The following is a 7,769-nucleotide window of genomic DNA, read 5'->3' on the forward strand; positions in this document are numbered from 1 at the left end:
CTGGAACATTCTGCCAGCAGATCCCAACAGGAGCAATCACAGTTTAGCACTTACTAAATGGAAGATACAACATCCACAGTAGGTCTGTTCTGCACCTGATGTCAAATGTAATTTTTTAAAGGAGAGCAAAGCCACTGATGATGTGGCCAAAGGATAAACTATAAAGTTATTGCTGCACAGATCCATAAACACAACATGACAAATATGTGTGTATCCATATTTTTGTCATATCAGAACAATCTTGTTTGTTTTAGCACCTGTTTTCCCCATTTCCATTTTTTTAAACCAGCTATGAAAACTTGAAATTTTGTACTTTTTATATGTAGAGGCACTCTCATAATCTGAGACTCTAAGATGTTGTTTACTTAGCTTGTGTGCAAAACTGGCACTGAGTGGCTCAGTTGGTTAGAGCATGGTGCTGATAATGCCAAGGTCACAGGTTCGATCCCTGTGTGGGTCGGCTGCATATTCCTGCATAGCAGAGGGTTGGATTAGATGATCCTCAGGGTCCCTTCCACCTCTACAATTATATAGAATCAGAAGAATCGCTATTTGCATCAGCCACTAAAGGTAAAGGTAAAGGTACCCCTGCCCGTACGGGCCAGTCGTGTCCGACTCTGGGGTTGCGCGCCCAACTCGCTTAAGAGGCCGGGGGCCAGCGCTGTCTGAGGACACTTCCAGGTCACATGGCTAACGTGACAAGCTGCATCTGGCGAGCCAGCGCAGCACACGGAACGCCGTTTACCTTCCCGCTGGTAAGCGGTCCCTATTTATCTACTTGCACCCGGGGGTGCTTTCGAACTGCTGGGTTGGCAGGCGCTGGGACCGAGCAACGGGAGCGCACCCCGCCGCGGGGATTCGAACCGCCGACCTGACGATCGGCAAGTCCTAGGCGCTGAGGTTTTACCCACAGCGCCACCCGCGTCCCTTCAGCCACTAGCCATAGCAATAAAATAATAAAATAAAATAAAATAGAGGTAAAAACTATACAAAATACATTCCAGAGGTTTACATCAATAATCAAATAATAGATCTTATTTTAATCACCCCTGCTAATTTTTTTTTTTTGCAGTTTTTGCTGTCACCTGATTATCTTGATCTGTTAGAAGAAAGGACACAGTAGCAATGGTTGAGCGACTCGGCATGGACAGTAGTAGAGGGGTAATAACCTCACTCCTCAAATCTTTATAAAGAGTGCAAGCCAGAAGCACATGAGCCACTGATTCAATACAGTGGTACCTCGGGTTAAGAACTTAATTCATTCCAGAGGTCCGTTCTTAATCTGAAACTGTTCTTAACCTGAGACACCACTTTAGCTAATGGGGCCTCCCGCTGCCGCCGTGTTGCCACCATGCAATTTCTGTTCTCATCCTGAAGCAAAGTTCTTAACCCGAGGTACTATTTCTGGGTTAGCGGAGTCTGTAACCTGAAGTGTCTGTAACCCGAGGTACCACTGTACTGCCATCTCCACATGGACACAACAATTTTTCCAGTGTAATTTTTTAAAATCAACCCTCAAGTACAGCTGAAGGCAGCATTTTAAATCTTGCTTAAGTGAAAGCGCGTCTGTATTTTGGAATTGTTAAATTTTGCAAATAGGGTGCCAATGTGTCAAAATGACTAGGTGGAAAATAATCATACCATGGACAAAATTTCCTTATCTTGGCCATATTATTCTGCCACTCAATATCATATAGGCACGGTCTAATTAAATTGTTTGCTTTACTGAAGCCTGGTGTTAATAACTGTTGTGGTGGTAAACCAGAAAAGTAAAGCTGTTTTTGGTTGACAATTTTAGTCCAAGCGCTCTCATGACAATCTTGCAATACTAAGGGCAGTAGATCAGTGGGGTTTTAATTTAGCCAAATCCAATAATTAAATGTCCTACACCAAGTCTGTAATTCAACGGAGGGGAGATTAGCCTCCAGGCATAATGAAGCAATTGGAACACGGGATGAAACGGGGGGAAAATGCCTTAGGAACTTAGATTGAACAGTTTCTGTAGATCCAAGGTGAGTGCCTGTCCAAATCTGAGCCCTGTATAATAACTGTGCTGGGGGTTTAGCTTTAAACACTTCAAGTGCTGGTGGTATGTGATTGGCACCTTTTGGATGGAAAAAGCATGTCAGAATTTTGGCGCTTTGAGACACTTCTTCCTTTGCATATTTCTGATGTGCTCCCCATGAACCTATTGACTGAAAAATAAGGCTGAGGTGTTTAAAGACTTTAACTTGTTCGATCAACTGATTTTCCATATGCAACCTATGGGCCCTATAGTTTCTTGAAAACAAAATGATTTTAGTTTTCTTGTCATTCACAGCCAGCTGTTCTCTTTGGCAGTATCCTGAGAATGCCCTCAGAAATCTTTTTAGGCCCATTTTTGTCTGAGATAGAAGTACCGCATCATCTGCGTATAGTAATATAGAGATGGCTTTTGTGGCCAGTTTAGGGGCATGATACTCTGGGGATGTTAAACTCTGAACAGTATCCTTTATATATAAATTAAATAGAGTGGGAGCTAGGATACAACCTTGCTTAACTACCTTTGTGGTTGGTATGGATGCTGTTAGCTGCCCATTTGTAGAGCAACACACTTTCAGCACAGTGTTTTTATATAAACATTTACTACAGTTATATATATATGAGTCTAATTCCTTGTCCCTCTCATCCAGAGATGGGTGAGTTGCTGGCAGATTCAGAAGTCTACAGGACTGGAAATGATTCACTTCTGTCCTCTCTGCCCAGTGCCTTCCAGCCCACTGAATTCTAGCTTCCATCACATCAATGGTCCTTTGACCATAGCTTTCAATGTAATTTGAAGCGCTTGCAGCAAAACCCACAGCCCTGCAAGATTGGGTGGCCTTTTAGGAGAACTACCCAGTGGCTGCAGTTCTGGCAATATATCTGCACATTCCTCTCATCCTCCAAGAAACACAGTCACCCATTTGTTGGGGCTCCTCAGCACACAAGCAAACAGCCTCCCGGCTCTACAAAAGCTTCCCAGTTTATTTCAAAAGTGATATATGGCCCCAATCAAAACCCGGATGAAGGTTAACTAGCAAACACGCAGATGAAGGAAGGTGTTGTTTCATTCCTGGGGGTTTGACTGAGTAGCCTGAGATTAATGCGTAATTGGTGGTGTTTTTGCAGAGCTCGGAGGAAGAGCAATGCTTGCACCTGGAGCTGCAGGTGGAGCTGGTTATAGGCAGCAAAGGAGGCCCAGCCACTGACGTTTCACAAAAGCCTCTCCAGTGCACCAAAGCTCTCCCAATGTGGGGGGCATGGCTGATATTTCAAGTGGATAATAGTTGTTATGTAAGGTTGCCTCCTGGCATTCTTTTTTGAAGGCATCCCATGGGACCCCAGGGTCCCATGGGATGCCCACTTTCTGTGTTGCAGAAAGTGAGCACTGGAACTCTGAGGGTCACCTGCTTCTATTCTGTCTCCGCCATTGGACACAGAATGCCTTTGGCTGCCAGTTTCTGGGAATCACAAGTGGGGAGGCTGTTGTTGTGCTCCCATAGGCATCTGGTTGGCCACTGTTAGAACAGGGTATTGGACTAGATAGGCCATTGGCCTGACCCATCAAGGCTTTTCTTATGTTCTTATGCTGGTGGAAGACAACAAGAGACTGGGGCACTGGATGGTACATGCTGGTATCTGAAAGTGCTGGGTAGTTAAAAAAACACAAAACCAAGCCAGAGAGATTTCCCTTTTCAACTACAGTCGTATCTTGGTTCTCCAACGCCTTGTGACTCCCAAACACCACAAACCCAGAAGTGAGTGTTCCAGTTTGTGAACGTTTTTTGGAAGCCAAATGTCCGACGTGGCTTCCACGGCTTCTGATTGAGTGCAGGAAGCTCCTGCAGCCAATCAGAAGCCACGCCTTGATTTTTGAATGTTTTCGGAAGTTGAATGGACTTCTGGAACGGATTCCATTTGAGAACCAAGGTACGGCTGTATGGGCAATTGAAGACAAGAATTATGTTTTAAAAGTTGGGGTGTGGAGAGAGATTCTCAAATCAAAATTTCCACGCTCAAATGCAATAGTAATAACAGTTCATAGACTTCTAATTTGATGCCTCCTGCAGCATCTCCAGTCATGGGTGCTGTTGCATTTAATATTTTAACAAACCAAACCAAAACCCAAGCATGAAAGTGTTAAAATTGGCAAGATGATTCTGAATGTTATTGCCTTAAAAAACCATCAAAATATAAGCCTCAATTGTTTCCTAATGGAACTCTAAATGTACTGATCTTGTCTAGGATGCCCCCTAATTTCAAAAAAGCAAACTTCACAGTTGACACAGTGGGAGGCAGCGACACTCCTGAGCACCAGCTGATGAAGGCCACCGGAGGGGAGAGTGATCATGTGCTCAAAATGCTGCTTGTGGGTTTTGTGGGATGTAAAACACAAGAGCAGTCAATTACAACATTCCTAGAGTGTTGTCAGGGAACTGCCATCTGAGACTAAGGAGGTGAAAGGGCTCATGGAGGGTGAGAGAGACCATTCAGCGGAGGAGGGGACCAGCAGGGGGAGAAGTGGAGTTCCAAGGGAAAGTGAGTCGGAGGGAGGGCTCAGAGACACTTCAAGCGGGAGCAGCGGGGAGATTTCAGGACCTCCTGTAGGGACACCCACTCCTCGGCGGAAACTGTCACGCCGAGAGTCCAGAAGACGCGTTTCCGTTAAGGAGCTTTTATGCTGGAAGAAGTTCCGTAAACGCCCACTGTCCGATTCAACGAGCGATTGATGGAGTCATGCTTAAGGAGCTCCATCACAGACAGAGGTTTGGGGACTTAGCCAAACTCTGAGGGATTAGGATTTTACGCACAAGCAGCTCATCATCCCATCACAGCAATCGGACAGTCCCTGAAAGCAGCTTGTGCAGAGAGGCATCATGAGTAACCCAGCCGGAGCCGGAGGAGCAGCAGGAGCTGGAGAGGGTCCAAGCCTGGAAGAAAGGTACAGAGTGTTGGAACTCCAGCTAGCAATGCAAACGGCGAGGCTAGAAGAAAGGAGGGCGCAGGATGCAGAAAAGGCAAAAGGCGCTACACTAGCAAGAAAGATGCCAGGAATGGTGCAGAAGTTTGGGGGGGACCCCAGGAACTACCAAGCCTTTAGGACAGAGATGCAGTATGCTCTTGAACTGCAGTTTAATGACTTTCCCGACGAGGCATCGAGAGTGGCGTTTGTGATTGGCCATCTCGAAGGAGGGGCGAGAGATTGGGTCAGACCCCTGATGGCAGGGAATAGTGACATGCTGAAGGACGCGAGGAAGTTTTTTCGCGCCATGGATTTGATGTTTTCCAGCGAGATTGAACAGGGGCTGGTGCGCAGACAATTGATGGCGTGCAAACAGGGGAGCCGATCGGTTCGTGAGTACTGGACTGAGTTTACAATGTTGATACATAGATTGGGGTGGGACCTTTCGGCGGAACCCATTCAAATGCTCTTTGAAGAGGGGCTTTCTTCGGCGGTGAAAGATGAACTTTCCCGGGCGCCCAGGGCGGAGTCTATGGACCAGCTGACCAAATCAGCGCTGACCATTGGAGCACGCCAGGAGGCAAGAGCCTTGGAGAAGCGGGAGGGGAAAGGAGAGCGTTGGAGGGATTTCCGCATTCCAGAGATTCCAGAACCAAGTTTCCCGCCAGGAGAGCCGATGGAAGTTGGAACAGCGCGCGCGCGCGCAGTTTCAAATCCCAGTGAAGGGAGGAAGAAGGAGGGAAAGAGCGCCAAGAAATGTTATCTCTGCCAGCAGCCAGGTCACTTTGCCAGAGTCTGCCCGCAAAGAAAGGAATGGCAAGGGATGGCTGGAGCTGTTGGGGGGAAGGAGGAGGAAGTCCAGGAGCCAGTAAAAGCCAACGCCTGTCTGCCTCTGTCAGGGCACTGCAGACAGGCCAAGGAGCAGTAAAAGTGCCCACTCCGGAACCTCCAAGACCAGCCCTAGTAATAGAGGTGTTGCTAGAGCTGGCAAACGGATACCCACTAAAGACTAAGGCGCTGCTGGACTCAGGCAGCTCCTGTAATTTTATGAGCAAGGAGTTTGCAGCTGAACACCAGATACAGACACTCCCTTTAAGCAACCCCCTGCAGGTCACCACGATCGATGGGAGGGAGCTGCTGGGAGGAGAAGTCAGCCTACAAACCGTCCCAATGGTTATGAGGGTGGCCAGGCACACTGAGAGGATAGCGTTCAATGTAGCCACCCTGGGAGGGGCTCCAGTCATTTTGGGAATGAGCTGGCTAGCGTTGCATGACCCGCTAGTGGGCTGGCATCAGAGAGTGGTCTCCTTTGGGTCAGCACATTGTCTGGAACACTGCAGAGAGGGAAAGGTGCCAGAAGGGGCAAAAGCCTCTCTAGCAGGGACGGAAGTGGCGGACAAAGGGAAGGTGCCCAAACAATACGCTGACCTGAGCAAGGTCTTCAGTGAAAGGGAAGCAGATAAATTACCACCGCACAGAGACTTTGACTGCCAAATTAATCTGGTCCCTGGGGCCCAGCTCCCCGTGGGCAAGCTGTACGCCATGTCAGACAGGGAAATGCAGGAGTTGAGGGAGTTTATTGATAAAAACCTGAAGAGGGGCTTCATCAGAGAGTCCAGAGCGGTGGGGGGGAGCCCAGTGTTTTTTGTGGACAAAAAAAACACGGATAAACCGAGATTGGTCGTGGACTACCGGGCCCTAAATGCCGTGTCAGAACCAGTGACTTTCCCCATGCCCAGGATTGATGACATTTTGACCAGGGTGAGGAAGGGAAAGATATTCACGAAACTGGACCTGAGAGGAGCATACAACCTGATACGAATAAAGAAGGGGGATGAATGGAAAACCACCATGTTCACCCCTTTGGGGGCGTTTGAATATCTCGTTATGCCATTCGGATTACAATCAGGCTCCGCCTGTTTTCAATCGCTCATGAACCACGTACTGGGACCTTTGCTCTACAAGAATTGCGTGGCCTTCCTCGATGACGTGCTGATATATTCAGAGAATGAGGAGCAGCATGTAAAGGATGTCAGGGAAGTGCTGAGCCAGCTGCAAGCAAACCAGTTGTGGGTGAAATTGGAGAAGTGTCAGTTCCACACCAAGGAGGTGGAATTCCTGGGGTACCGCTTATCAGACAAGGGATTAGCCATGGATCCAGGGAAGGTCCAGGCGGTGCTGGAATGGAAGACACCAAAAACGAAAAAAGATGTGCAAAGGTTCTTAGGGTTTGGGAACTTTTACCGTAAATTCATCAAGAACTTTGCCCACTTAACGGCTCCCATCACGGACTGTCTAAGCAGCAAGAAGAAATTCGTTTGGACGGCGGAGGCGGAGCATGCTTTTGAGGAATTGAAAAGGGCATTCGCTTCGGAAGAACAGCTCCTGCATGTGGATTTACAAAAACCCATGAGAGTGGAAACTGATGCCTCAGACCGGGCGGTGGGGGCGGTGCTGCTTCAGCCAGGGAGCAATAAGTCGGAATGGAGACCGTGTGCCTTCTTTTCGCGTAAGCTGAACAAATCCGAGAGGAACTACACGGTATATGACCGAGAACTACTCGCCATTCACGAAGCGTTCCGGAGATGGAGACACTTACTAATTGGCGCACAACATAAGGTGCAAGTGTGTACGGACCACAAGAATTTGGAGTATTGGAGAACGGCACGGGTGCTCAACCAACGACAAGTGAGATGGGCCCAGGAGTTCTCCAAATTCCATTTTGAAATTTGCTATGTGCCAGGTCCAGAAAACATCAGAGCGGACGCTCTCTCTCGCAAACCTG

General features: G+C 47.8%; 1 non-coding gene across 1 annotated transcript; it reads left to right on the forward strand.

Annotated features, from left to right (window-relative positions):
- Nucleotides 1–384: 384 nt before the first annotated feature.
- TRNAI-GAU (transfer RNA isoleucine (anticodon GAU)) lies at nucleotides 385–460 on the forward strand. The gene has a single exon. It is a non-coding gene; the product is annotated as a tRNA-Ile (tRNA).
- The last annotated feature ends 7,309 nt before the right edge of the window (nucleotides 461–7,769 follow it).

The sequence above is a fragment of the Podarcis raffonei genome, chromosome 5 (assembly GCF_027172205.1).
Source record: "Podarcis raffonei isolate rPodRaf1 chromosome 5, rPodRaf1.pri, whole genome shotgun sequence".
Taxonomy (NCBI): Eukaryota; Metazoa; Chordata; class Lepidosauria; order Squamata; family Lacertidae; genus Podarcis; species Podarcis raffonei.